Source organism: Pangasianodon hypophthalmus, chromosome 13 (genome assembly GCF_027358585.1).
Source record: "Pangasianodon hypophthalmus isolate fPanHyp1 chromosome 13, fPanHyp1.pri, whole genome shotgun sequence".
Lineage (NCBI taxonomy): Eukaryota > Metazoa > Chordata > Actinopteri > Siluriformes > Pangasiidae > Pangasianodon > Pangasianodon hypophthalmus.
In genome coordinates, this window is record NC_069722.1 from 20,369,309 (window position 1) to 20,382,592 (window position 13,284).

At 39.4% G+C, this 13,284-nt stretch overlaps 1 long non-coding RNA gene across 1 annotated transcript; it reads left to right on the forward strand.

The window, feature by feature from the left end:
• The first annotated feature begins 205 nt into the window (after positions 1–205).
• LOC113528473 (uncharacterized) lies at positions 206–9,374 on the forward strand. The gene is made up of 3 exons (XR_008303439.1): positions 206–329; positions 1,154–1,446; positions 8,575–9,374. It is a non-coding gene; the product is annotated as an uncharacterized LOC113528473 (long non-coding RNA).
• The last annotated feature ends 3,910 nt before the right edge of the window (positions 9,375–13,284 follow it).

Below are 13,284 nucleotides of genomic sequence, written 5' to 3' on the forward strand. Positions count from 1 at the left end.
ACACTCTATACTATACATTTATATATATATATATATATATATATATATATATATATATATATATATATACAATAGTAATTAGTAACTAGTAATAGTAACTAGTAATAGTAATATATATATATATATATATATATACATATATATATATATTTCTGATGGAACCTAAGCTGACGTCATCACTGATGAGCCGCCAGTAGAGCTGAGGAGAAACTTGGTGTTTTCCCGCCAGAACGCCGCCGCTGTTAAGCTCCAGTGTGACGTAAAGCTCAGGCTGCCTGTGACCGCATAACAGCTGCTGAATAAATCTGCTCAGGTTCCCTTTTTTAAAGGTTAGTAACATCCCAAATGTTTTCCTATTTATTATAAAATTTAAACAATTTCACTGTATTACTTGTGTATTGAAGTTTAAGTATGTCTATTCTCTGTTTGTTTAGTTGCTAACATAAATGCCTTTGAAGCCGATTAGCCGCGATGCTAACAAACCTAGCTCTCTTCAAGTTTATGGAACAAGATGGTGACTGTACATTTAGTTATTTCGGTTTTCACCCATTAAGTGCTCTTTAGCTCATTTTAGCCCCGTAGAACAGTTTAATATAAGCAACAAACTGTTATCATCGCGTTCAGTGTGTTTATGAGCAAATTATTACAGAAGCTTGTTATGCTAAGCGGAAACTAGCTAGCCACAGCTAAGCTAATTGACTGCATTAGCTTTTCGTGCTAAATTAAGTTTTTCACAAACACGACGATTTGAAAAATAGTCAGTCTAAATAGTAAGTTTACATATAAAAACTTAAGTACATATATATATATATATATATATATATATATATATATATATATATATATATAATATGTACACACATACACACACACACATATGGAGCTAGCTATATTTTGGTTTTGAAGACTGATTAGCTAGCTAGTTATGCATTCATACTGGGTGAAAGACAAAAAAAAGTTTAAAAACTTATTTACATTTTATATTTTGCTAATATGTGTAGTGTTTTTAAGGGTGCAGTAGTTATTTTATTCTTACTTGTATAAATAATCTGGAAAATATGGATGTTGAACATGATAAAAAGATAAAACGTATATGCCAAGGCCTCATCACAAGTGTATTATGCTGCTAAGAAAACCTGTTACTGCTTTACAGACTGGAGTGCGAGTCAGTGTTTGGATGGACCTCCTGTCAGGTACTCCTCAACACCCCTTCCCCCTGCCCCATCTGTTCAGAGAGAAGAAACCTGTAATCTCACAGCACAGCCGGATAATTCTTGTGTTAACAAAAACAAAAAACTATGATGTGCTTTGGAAAAAACCTAACAACAAGAAATGCAATAAAAGAAGGATAAATACTGACGGTGCTTTTCCAAGATGGAGATGTAATTTATTTCTGGTGAAGGGGTTGAAGCTGGACACAGAATCGGCGATGTTGCCCCTGGACAGGTATGTAAACAAAACGTGTATTAAGCTTTGAACTGTTTGAATGACTTAGGGTTGAAAACCACCTTGAAATGTATCTAATGTTACATAACTCCTATGTAGCTATGCTAACGATGCCATACTAACAAATCTAACAGCATTAGGTTCAGTTGAAAGCAGCAAAGGCACTCTTGACCATTCTCGTAAATCAGCATGAGTCAAAATACGGAAGCAGGTGTGTGAACAAAGCTGCTGATGCTGCTGCTTCTGCACATGCATGCCTCACCAGTAGATTGGTATGCCAGTGCAAGGAATATCCTCTTTGGTTTTCAGTCATTAATAATACACATATGTTACTGACATCATAAAATGTTCAAATGTTACAGTAGTCTAAAATTATAAATCTGAAATTTAAAAGATGTAGGATGGTCAGGCTTGGGGTTACAGAAAACACATAATGGCCATTTGGGGTCATTGGACAAAAATGTGGGATCCCGTGTTCTAGGTGACATACCTGTCTACAGTCTTTCCATTCAAGACATGTGCTATAGGACTTTTTTTTTTTTGGATGTTTATCAGTTATGTATTTTTCTTTCACAGTAAGCTATGTATGTGGCCATTATGGGAAACGTGTGTGTGTGTGTGTGTGTGAGAGAGAGAGAGAGAGAGAGAAAGAGAGAGTTTGTGTTACACATAGGACACATGTTTGTTTATGTTCAGGTCCAAAGTTAGTTCACGGCCTGTGTCACCCCCTGATGGTGATAATGAGAAATGATTCTGTGTTAAATAAAAAATTTCTAATCAAAATAATTATAATTGACTATAATCACTATAATCTTACTCACTTTGATCACTCTGAACTTTTAATTAATGTTTGTCATACTCATGATATTGATATTCACTGTTTCAGGAATCACTATAAAGAAACACAGCTATATATAATTATTCATTAAGAGACATTAAGATAATCTGAAGGAAGAATAATGGCATATGTGTCAAATACAAGGTTCAACGTTTTCACGCTATGCAGAATTCACAGCAGATCCATAGTGTAGGCATCTGAAGGGTAGTTCCTGTAAACTGCTGTATACACACTTCGGCTTCTACTGCGGCTGGCTTCATAGTGGTCTGAAATTCAGGTTAACACCTGAGTACTGTGCTTGATGTAAGTCACACTCATGTCTAAAAACAATTTAGAAGCACGTTGTATGTTGTGCTTGCAGTGGCTTAACCAGAAATTGATTTCTGTGGGATGAGGAAATATACCATTGTTCTCCTGTACAGTGATGTCTGTGCAATTAAATTAAGTGTGACAATTAAGGTAGGTGTGATGTGCTTGTGCATTTGAGGTGGATGTCAGACAGCAGTAGGAGCAGTGATAACACAAATTTGTTATTTAATCATTTAAGGCAAACAATTTTTCCATATTAAAAATATTGCCATGCAATTCATTGGAAAAATTTTAAAATATCATGTTAACAACAGTGGAAAGTTACAACTTATATTATAAATCCAGATCTACTTTTCTTATGCAGTAAACTCCAGCAGACAACTTCACCAGCTCTCACCTCTGTGCTTATAGTGTAGCTATCTGGCTAGTAGCTTTCAAACAGAAATGGGGGAAAAAAAGCATCATCCCACTTGAGTAGTCTTGTTTCTCATCACAGCAGCTGGTATCCAGTAAAATGTGATTAAACAAAGGAATGCATTTTCTGATAGAGACATCCTATTTCAGAGATTATAGATTATTGGTGTTAGTCAGTAGAATGTGCTAAATATGTAAAATACATACACACACATTTTTATATATATATATATATATATATATATATATATATATATATATATATATATATATATATATATATATATATATATATATATATATGCAGAATTTGAGTTATGTTACAGTGATTGATTTGTTGGTTGATTTGTTATTACAAAATAAATGTATTAAAATTTAAAACGCAATGTTTTGTAGAGCTGAACAATTAACCTGCTTTATATCAAAATCTCAATTTTTAAAGATTGCAATTCAACAGCTGCAATTTAAATTAGTCAATATCCTTATTATTATTGAGTGTCCTCTTAAGTTTTACAAGGAGAAACTATGGCCAATAAAACAAGAGTGTGTGAACTGCCTGTTCATCACAAGCTGGCAATCATCATGTGTGTGACAACAAAGCAGAAGTATTAGGTGAACAAGAACTGAATATTAGCAAAAATATGAGCGCTTCATCTGAGCCAAAGTTAAGTCGACATGTTGGTACTCAAAAGTAACAGCACCTCATGTGTGTTGAAGTGTTTTGGTTTCAGAAAAAATTGCGTTCTTCAAAAACAGGTATTTTGCAGACATGTTGAGCACTTAGTGAGGTAACATTACAAACCTAAATCAGCATAAAAACATCATAGGCAAATATGACAAAATGACAAAAATGCTATATGACAAAAGCTTGCAAAGACACTGTGAAATAACAAAAGGTAGAAGTACTTTGCTAAAGACATGATACTCATTTACACAATATTGAACAAAGGTTTCTTTAATACTAAAGGCCAGTTCACATCCAGATGCGTTGCGTAGAGATTCCAATTTATTGAATTTTTTTCTTTTACTTGTCCAAATGAGCTGCTTAGAAATCAGTTGCGCACCGTTTCTAATATGCTGTGCACTTTTGTTTTTTTTCTTTTTTTTTTTTTTTTAACTTTATTAACAAAGCTTTGTAATCACAACTGGCAGATTGCTACAGACAAAACAGGCTTAATAATAGAGAGAGCTCAAGAGCAAATGAGACTCAGCAGTCTGAATTCTTTTCTACTTTTGGTCACTTTACATCCAGTCTGTTGTGTTAGCGCCCTCTTCATGACAGTTTGGGAAAAGAAAAACATTTCAGTTATTAGTAAATGGGAGCGTTTGCATGGCTTGGCTGAGAGTGGGTTTTTGGGCATTCTGGTAGCATTCGACCTAGGCTTTTTTCAATAATTATAAAACAGTACAAAGTTAATATCTCTCAAAACAAACAAACAAAAAAAATTGCCAGAAATGTAAAATCTCATATTAATAACTGATAAATGAATGCTGCAGTTTTTGTTGCTCTCTCATGATAAGTATTTTTATTGATTAATCATAACACTACTTTTAATGTTCAACACTGGTGCTGCTTCAACAGTGGTTCTAGTAGTAACTGCATGTCATCTGAGGACCCTGAGGATCTTTTCATGGAGGAACAGGATTGTAAAATAGATATTTTATCGTTCAGCCCGAAATCTACCTGTAAATATCGTTTTGTATCAGTGTTATCTCACATATCCTGTATCGGGATATGTCTCATACCTTGGCTTTAGTGTATCTTCTCATGTCTAGAGGTTTACATTTCAGCTGACATTACTGTCAGAGCTGCTGACCAATCAGATTCAAGAATTCTACAATGCTGTGATATAAAGGATGATATATGATATTAAGCATGCACAAAATTGTTGTTGTGGACATGTTCAGCTAAAAAGACTTTTTTTTTTTTTTTTTTCTTTTCTTTTCTTAAGCAACTGTGTATGTGGCTAACGGTTGATGTGAGTGTATGTGTGTTCTTTGTAAGCATTCCACTTTGGTAGGATAATATTTGTTCCTTCAGGAAAGTGAGCATTTGCATTGATCCGAGACCAGCACTGTGTGACTGCAGACCAGTACATCAACACACACATCCATCACACACACACACACACACACACACACACACACACACACACACACGTGCCACCTTAGAATTCTAGACTATTCATCAATGCAGTTCTGTTATTTCAGCTGATTAGTAAATGAAGAGCTAATTCATCAGTCTCTCACCCCCCCACAAAACATTATGATATAATGATATAATATGTCAAGTTGAGAGATTCTTCATTGAATGTTGGCCATTCTACTGAGACCATTAAAGGTGTGTGTGTGTGTGAGTGTGTGTGTAAGTTGAGCTGGGGTTAAATTATCCTGCTGGGATGAGCAGAGTCGCTAGTTGAGTTCGACATTGTGTTTGTTTGAGTACCATGTTAATAGGACCTGGGAGTGTGTGTGTGTGTGTGTGAGGTCCTCAGATATGCTACATTTATGTTTAGCATGTCTCCACTCTGCAGATTTTAACAGAGAAAGTAAAAGGAAAGCAGCAGTCAGAGCCAATGTGAATAGTTTGCCTGACAAAAAAAAAAAAATAGTTTGCTTGAATGTGAAAGGATTTTCTTCTGGTAGCAATTCACAGTAAACCCTGGCAATGTACAAAGCAAAGGGAAATCTGTAGTATAATTTGTATAATCATTGATGAAATTATTAGAATTAATATTGGGCCTTGCAGGACCCATAATAATACTAGTGATAATAGTGCCATCAATAGTGTAGGTAGTCCTAACATCAGTATTAGCACTATATTACTGTCACATTTAACAGCTGTAATACTCATTCAGTGTTAGCAACAGAGGTGTTGGTTGCATCAGGAGCACGGATAGTGTTAGCTGCATGCTGGAGGTCGCTCGAGTTCAGAGCTCAAACACAGAGGTGCTAAAGAGAGTGGAGTGTTTTGCTTTCTCCATCTGTTCTCACTCTGGAAAACTGCTCTCCCAGGCCTGTGTGTGTGTGTGAGATTCTTATTCTGTGGGTGGTAGCCCTCTCTCTTCACTACTGTTCATGGTTCAGCTGTGATGACTCTTACCAGCAGGCCATCTCACCATCCCTCTAACTCTTTCCTTTCTCTTTTGGCTAATTTCCGCTAGCATGATGTTGGATGGCTGGGGGGCAGAGTGCATTAGCAATGGAAGATTAGCAGAGTAAAATACCAATTCAGTGTATTGCTCATCAGTCTGAATTATCTATATTGGAACGTTTTAAGCAGGTAATTCCTATAAAAATCCGAAAATATAAAATATGTTTTTAAAAAACTGTTTTTAAAGCAGATTAGGAAACCAGAATTGACCATTTTGTATATGTGTGTAACAATAGTTTATAATTTTATTACCCATTCAACCACTGGGTGATCAACTTGGCTGTGCTCCTGGGAAGTTATTTTCAGTCCTACAAGACCATGGCCCTCATTTAACAGCAGTGTCGTGCCACACGGATTGACATTCGCTGAGGCAAAGTCAGCATTTAGGTTCTTTGAAAAGCAATACCTTGCTGATTGCTAATCAGTGAAAGTGTGGCACATTGTCCTTATGCCACAACTGATTCCCAGTGTGATTGCTTTTCTATTTGGCATGACATCTGCTCCAGACTGGTGCATATATTGCATAGCGAGAAAAGTATGTTAAAGTGATAAATATTTAATTATTTGTGAAGACACTTGTCATTCCATTCGGCAAATGTAAAGGAAAGAGTGCAAATCTTCTTTCTGTTGCTGCCTGCTAGAGCACCACCTAGTGACAGTCTGCCAAAATACAGCTTGTGTCCCTTGTTGTATTAAGAATAGTGGGATTTTTTGGAATAGTTTGGGATTTTTATACAAAAAGTAAAAAAAATTGTGACAAGGGCCAAATTATGATGGCTAGACAACTGGGTTAGAGCATCTCCAAAACAGCAGGTCTTGTGGGGTGTTCTCGGTATGCAGTGGTTAGTACCCACCAAAAGTGTTCCAAGGAAGGACAACTGGTGAACTGGCAACAGGGTCATGAGCGTCCAAGGCTTATTGATGCGTGTGGGGAGCGAAGGCAAGACCATCTGGTCTGATCCCACAGGAGAGCTACTGTAGCACAGACCTCTGAAAACGTTAATGCTGGCTATGATAGAAAGGTGTCAGAACGCACAGTGCATCTTAGCTTGCTGCATATGGGGCTGCGTAGCCGCAGACTGGTCAGAGAGCCCATGCTGACCCCTGTCGAAAGCACCTACAATGGGCATGTGAGCATCAGAACTGGACCATGGAGCAATGGAAGAAGATGGCCTGGTCTGATGAATCATGTTTTCTTTTACATCATGTGGACAGCCAGGTGCGTGTGCGTCGCTTACCTTGGGAAGAGATGGCACCAGGATGAACTATGGGAAGAAGGCAAGCCAGTGGACGCAGTGATGCTCTGGGCAATGTTCTGCTGGGAAACCTTGGGTCCTGGCATTCATGTGGATATTACATTGACACATACCACCTGACACCATACCAACATTGTTGCAAACCAAGTACACTCCTTCATGACAACGGTATTCCCTAATGGCAGTGGCCTCTTTCAGCAAGATAATGTGCCCTGCACAAATTTGGCGGCAAAAGGGGGACCCACACTATATTAAGCGGGTGGTTTTAATGTTATGGCTGATTGGTGTATATTCTGATAATGTTGTGAACTGGAATTTAATTTAACCAATTAGCATGAAAAGATTTAGGATATAAAATTATTACAACAAAAGAAGAATGCATGTAAAGCTTGACAATGCTGAGACAGATTTGTGTGTGTGTGTTAGGGTACCTGTACCCATTAAGCCCATATGCCCATTAAGTCCCGTTTCAAATTTGAAGTCAAAAAAAAAAAAAAAGAAAGAACAATATTTTAATCAATCCAGCGATTTGTTACCTCCATGACATTTATTGCACACCAATCACAGCTGCCAATATTGAGTTAGGCCCACTCATGTGCATGCGGTCTCAGGGAGCCTCACCCAAAGTCACTAAAAAAAACTTTGCTGTTTTGAGTCCCCTTAGATATTATCACTTTTCTGCTATTTTCAGCTAATTCTTCTGTAAGTAAATTTAGATTATGTAAAACGAGAAATTAATGGTTTAATTCTTGTGCATTAGGGAATGGTACTTTATCAATTTATGCTTTTTTCCGTCATATAGAAAAATAAGTTTTTTGAGGCTGCACACAGAGCAAATCTCAGGGTCCAACCATTAGCTTCATTCAGAAATACACTACTGAAGAATTACGCATGTCAAATTTGTACACTGAATATTTTCTGATTCATTTTACTTCAGTCTACAAATAAATACATCATTAATAGTTTTGGAGAGATTAATATTTTCAATAATTTGTCTATGCTAGCAATAAAGTTTGGAGTAGACAGAAAGACTCGGAGGGTCAGAGTGAAGGCCAGGAAGAAACTGAATGAAATGAAAGAATGACCAGTGTGAGATTGTAATGTGATCTAGTTTTGGCTTCAACTAATGTGTCCATTTCTTTCTGCAATTCTTGTAGGACCTGTCTGACTAGATTTGGGGCTTCATTTGGGCAGACCTTTCAGATCTTGTTGAGGAATATATTCTGGCTAGTAGCACTCAGAGTCCATTCACCAATGGGAGACCAAGGCGAAAATGGTTTTACTGTTTTATGCAAGATCATCCTGAGCTGACCATTCGCAACTCAGAACAGTTTCGTGTGGCTAGAGCGAGGACCTCAGCTGATACTGGCATATTCCCCCACTGGTTTGAGATGCGCAAAAAGGAATTGGATCTTGCAGATATCATAACAAAACCCCAAAATATCTACAATGTAGATGAGATAGGCTTTGTCACTGATGCATCCTCAGAAAATGTCCTGGTTTCAAAGGGATATGAGAATGTGTACCAGAGTACCAGTGGAAGAGAATAGATAACTGTCTGTATCACTTGAAATGCTGCTGGGCAGATCTTGCCCCCATACGATGCCAAGTGGAAACATTTGTACAGTTCTTGGTGTCAAGGTGGTCTAGACTGCACCTGCTTTGCCATGACAGCCCATGGCTGGATGGAGAAACCTCTTCCTAAAAGAAGCTGAATTTTAATATTTGATGGCCATATCTCCCGTGTGTTCCCGAGCCTTGCCGTGAAGGCAAAAGAAAATAACGTAGTGCTCCTTTGTCTCCCCTCTCACCTGATGCATGTGCTGTGCTCTTTGGATAAGCCAGTGTTCAGGGAAATTAATTGTTTGAAAACAATAAAATTTTATGTCAATAAATCCTAATGTGGGTTTATCTGGAACACACACAGGCTTAAATGGTGCCACAGTACCAGTTAAGCCCATGCCAGACTTTTGGACTTTTGACTTTTCATAAAATATCTTTATTTTGCATTCTAAAATGTATATGAACTAATGAATAAAGATTAATCTTGAATTTCCCAATTTATCTCCCTTATAAATGAGGTCAATATATATGAAAAATACCTGAGAAATTTTGCTGGGCTTAATAGGCACACTCACTGTAGTTGATTTATTCCTGTTAGACTCTTTGCTTAGGCCTATAAAGACTGTGTGCGTGTGTGTGTCCTCATTACTGTAAAGACTCTCAATATTTCTCCTCCTTACATGTCCATATGTAAACACGTCTGGAGCATGTGTGGTCTACTCGAACGACAAAGTTGTTGCCCCATCCTTCACTCCTCCACACTCCACTGATTTTCAAATCCTTCCTTCTCTCTCTTTCACACACATACCAGTGTTCCACAAACACTCCTACTTCTCTTCTTCTATTGTTCTGATGCCTCTTTCTTTCTATCTTTCATTCTTTCATCTCTCTCTTGTTCATTCAATGACAGATGCCATGTATATGCTCTTTTCTGTTACACTTTTATTTGTCACTCTTCTTTCACCTCTTTTTCTCTTCTCTTTTCTTCATGATGTTTTTTCTGCCTTTAATGATGGAGTAATAACACAATAACACAACTTGCTGATTATATTTGTGTGTGTGTGTGTGTGTGTGTGTGTGAGCAGTTCATTCCAGAACATTCCTGGAATCACTACAGTTAGTTCTATGTCACCACTCCTAACTGCCAGGGATGGTGTTTAACACCTGGCTATTCTTTTGTGCATGTGCACATATGCCAAGGCTTTTACCACAAAGTCACATTATGACAGTGACATAGCACTCACTGTAAGTACGCAAACGTAAGGTCATTATGGCACCTTTTTGGCTGTGGCTTGCCTTGTGTATGCCTCTATGCCAGGACTGCCGGTAGAGGTAGGAGCAATCCTGTGCAGCTTGTGACTTCGTTCAGAGCTACAAATTTCCAACCTCCAAAGCTACGATAGAGTCTTGAGTTTCTTCTCTTGAGTTTCGCATCTCCCACTGCAGTAAGTGTTTCCATTCCTTTTTCCTTTGGAGCGTTGGCTCGAATTGCTAGCTAGAATTGCTACTGCTAGCTTAGCTTGTTAACTTATACTTTTCTGTGTCCCAGGTAGATAGGCTGTTGTTGCTCCTTTGCTGGTGTCTCACCCTGGCTCAAGCTGTCTGTGCTACAGGACGGCAGCTTGTGCTTCCATTCCTTGCTCTACCACCAGATTAATGTGACCTCAAAAAAGTCACTGCCCTGATCCAGGGAAACGTTCTGACCACTTCCTCAATGAGCAGGCTTACTGTCACAGATGTCATCAAACACTTTGAGCACTAGGGCCTATCAGTGAACATCTCTGGGATGGATTGAAACTCCGACTGCATGTCACGTGTTCTTGCAGTGTGATCTCACTAATGCTATTGTGGCTGAATGGCCACAAATCCCCACAGCCATATTCCATGATCTAGTGGAAAGCCTTCCGAGAAGAGTGGATGCTATTCTAGCAGCAAAGTGGGGAACAACTCTGGAATGGGTTGTTCAAATATAAGTTCAAAAACCAGATATCTGTGTGATGGTCAGGTGTCTACATACATTTGGCCACATAGTGTACATTACAAATACTATAAAGTGACAATTTGAATCTAGCCATGGGGGTCACAGTCCAGTGACTTCTGTGCCGGTCCCAAGCCCGGATAAATAGAGAGGGTTGTGTCAGGAAGGGCATCCGGCATAAAACATTGGCAAATTTAATCATGCGAATCGTCAGTACTCTGAATTTCGTACCGGATCTGTCGAGGCCCAGGTTAACAACGACCGCCATCAGCGCCGCTGACCTACAGGGCCCCGGTAGAAATTACCGTTGGTTCGAAGAAGTAGAGGAGGCAGGAGAGTACGTACACAGAGAGAGAAGAGGAAAGGTAAGAGTGTAGGACTGAGAATAGGAACCCCGAATGTTGGTACTATGACAGGGAAAGGTAGAGAGCTGGCTGATATGATGGAGAGAAGGAAGGTGGATATACTGTGTGTACAGGAGACCAGGTGGAAGAGTGGCAAGGCTCGTAGTATAGGAGTAGGATTCAAGCTGTTTTATTATGGTGTGGATAGTAAGAGAAATGGGGTAGGTGTGGTCTTGAAGGAGGAGTTTGGGAGAAATGTTCTGGAGGTGAAGAGAGTGTCAGACAGGGTGATGAGTCTGAAGTTAGAGATTGAAGGGGTGATGTTGAATGTTGTTAGTGGTTATGCCCCACAGGTAGGTTGTGAGTTAGAGGAGAAAGAGAGATTCTGGAGTGAAATAGATGAGATGATATAGAGTATTCCCACAGGTGAGAGAGTGGTGATAGGAGCAGATTTTAATGGGCATGTGGGTGAGGGGAACACAGGGATGAGGAGGTGATGGGCAAGTTTGGAGTTAAGGAAAGGAACCTTGAAGGACAGATGGTAGTGGACTTTGCTAAGAGGATGGACATGGCTGTGGTTAACACTTATTTTCAGAAGAGGGAGGAGCATAGAGTGACTTAAAACAGTGGAGGTAGGAGCACACAGGTAGACTACATCCTATGTAGAAGAGGCAATCTGAAAGAGATTAGTGACTGTAAAGTGGTAGTGGGAGAGAGTGTAGCCAGACAGCATTGGCTGGTGGTTTGTAGGTTGACTTTTATGGTCTGTAAGAAGAAGAGGTCATAGATAGAGATAGAGAAGAAAACCAAGTGGTGGAAGCTGAAAAAGGAGGAATGTTGTGAGAACTTTAGACAGAAGTTGAGGCAGGCTCTGGGTGGTCAGGTAGTGCTGCCAGATGACTGGGAAACTACAGCAGAAGTGATCAGGGTGACAGGAAGAAAGGTGCTGGGTGTGTCATCTGGAAGGAGGAAAGAAGATAAGGAGACTTGGTGGTGGAATGAGGAAGTTCAGGATAGTATCCAGAGGAAGTGGTTAGCCAAGAAGAAGTGGGACATGGACAGGACTGAGGAGAGTAGACAGGAATACAAGGAGTTACAGCGCAGAGTGAAGAGGGAGGTGTCTAAGGCCAAGCAGGAGGCATATGACGAGTTGTACACTAGGTTAGACACTAGAGAAGGACGGAAGGACTTGTACAGGTTAGCTAGGCAGAGGGATCGAGATGGGAAGGATGTGCAGCAAGTTAGAGTTATTAAGGATAGAGATGGAAGGGTGCTCACAAGTGAGGAGAGTGTACAGAGGAGATGGAAGGAGTACTTTGAAGAGCTGATGAATGAGGAAAATGACAGGGAAAAAAACAGTAGAAGGGGTGACCTCTGGAACAGAAAGTAGATAAGATTAGAAAGGATGAAGTCAGGAAGGTTTTGAAGAGGATGAAAAGTGGAAAGGCAGTTGGTCCTTACGACATCCCGGTGGAGGTCTGGAAGTGTCTAGGAGAGGCAGCAGTGGAATTTTTAACTAGTTTGTTTAACACGGTTTTAGAGAGTGAGAAGATGCCTGAGGAATGGAGAAGTAGTGTATTAGTGCCGATCATTAAGAATAAGGGTGACGTGGAGAGTTGCAGCAACTATAGGGGGATAAAGTTGATGAGCCATACAATGAAGCTATGGGAAAGAGTAGTGGGAGCTAGGTTAAGGAAAGTAGTGGACATTTGTGAGCAGCAGTATGGCTTCATGCCCAGAAAGAGCACAACAGATGCAATTTTTGCTCTGAGAATTTTGCTGGAGAAGTATAGGGATGGTCAGAGGGAGTTGCACTGTGTGTTTGTAGACTTGGAGAAGGCGTATGACAGGGTGCCAAGAGAAGAGCTGTGGTACTGTATGAGGAAGTCGGGAGTAGCAGAGAAGTATGTCAGAGTGGTGCAGGACATGTATGAGAGGAGCAGGACAGTGGTGAGGTGTGCTGTAGGTCAGACAGAGGAGTT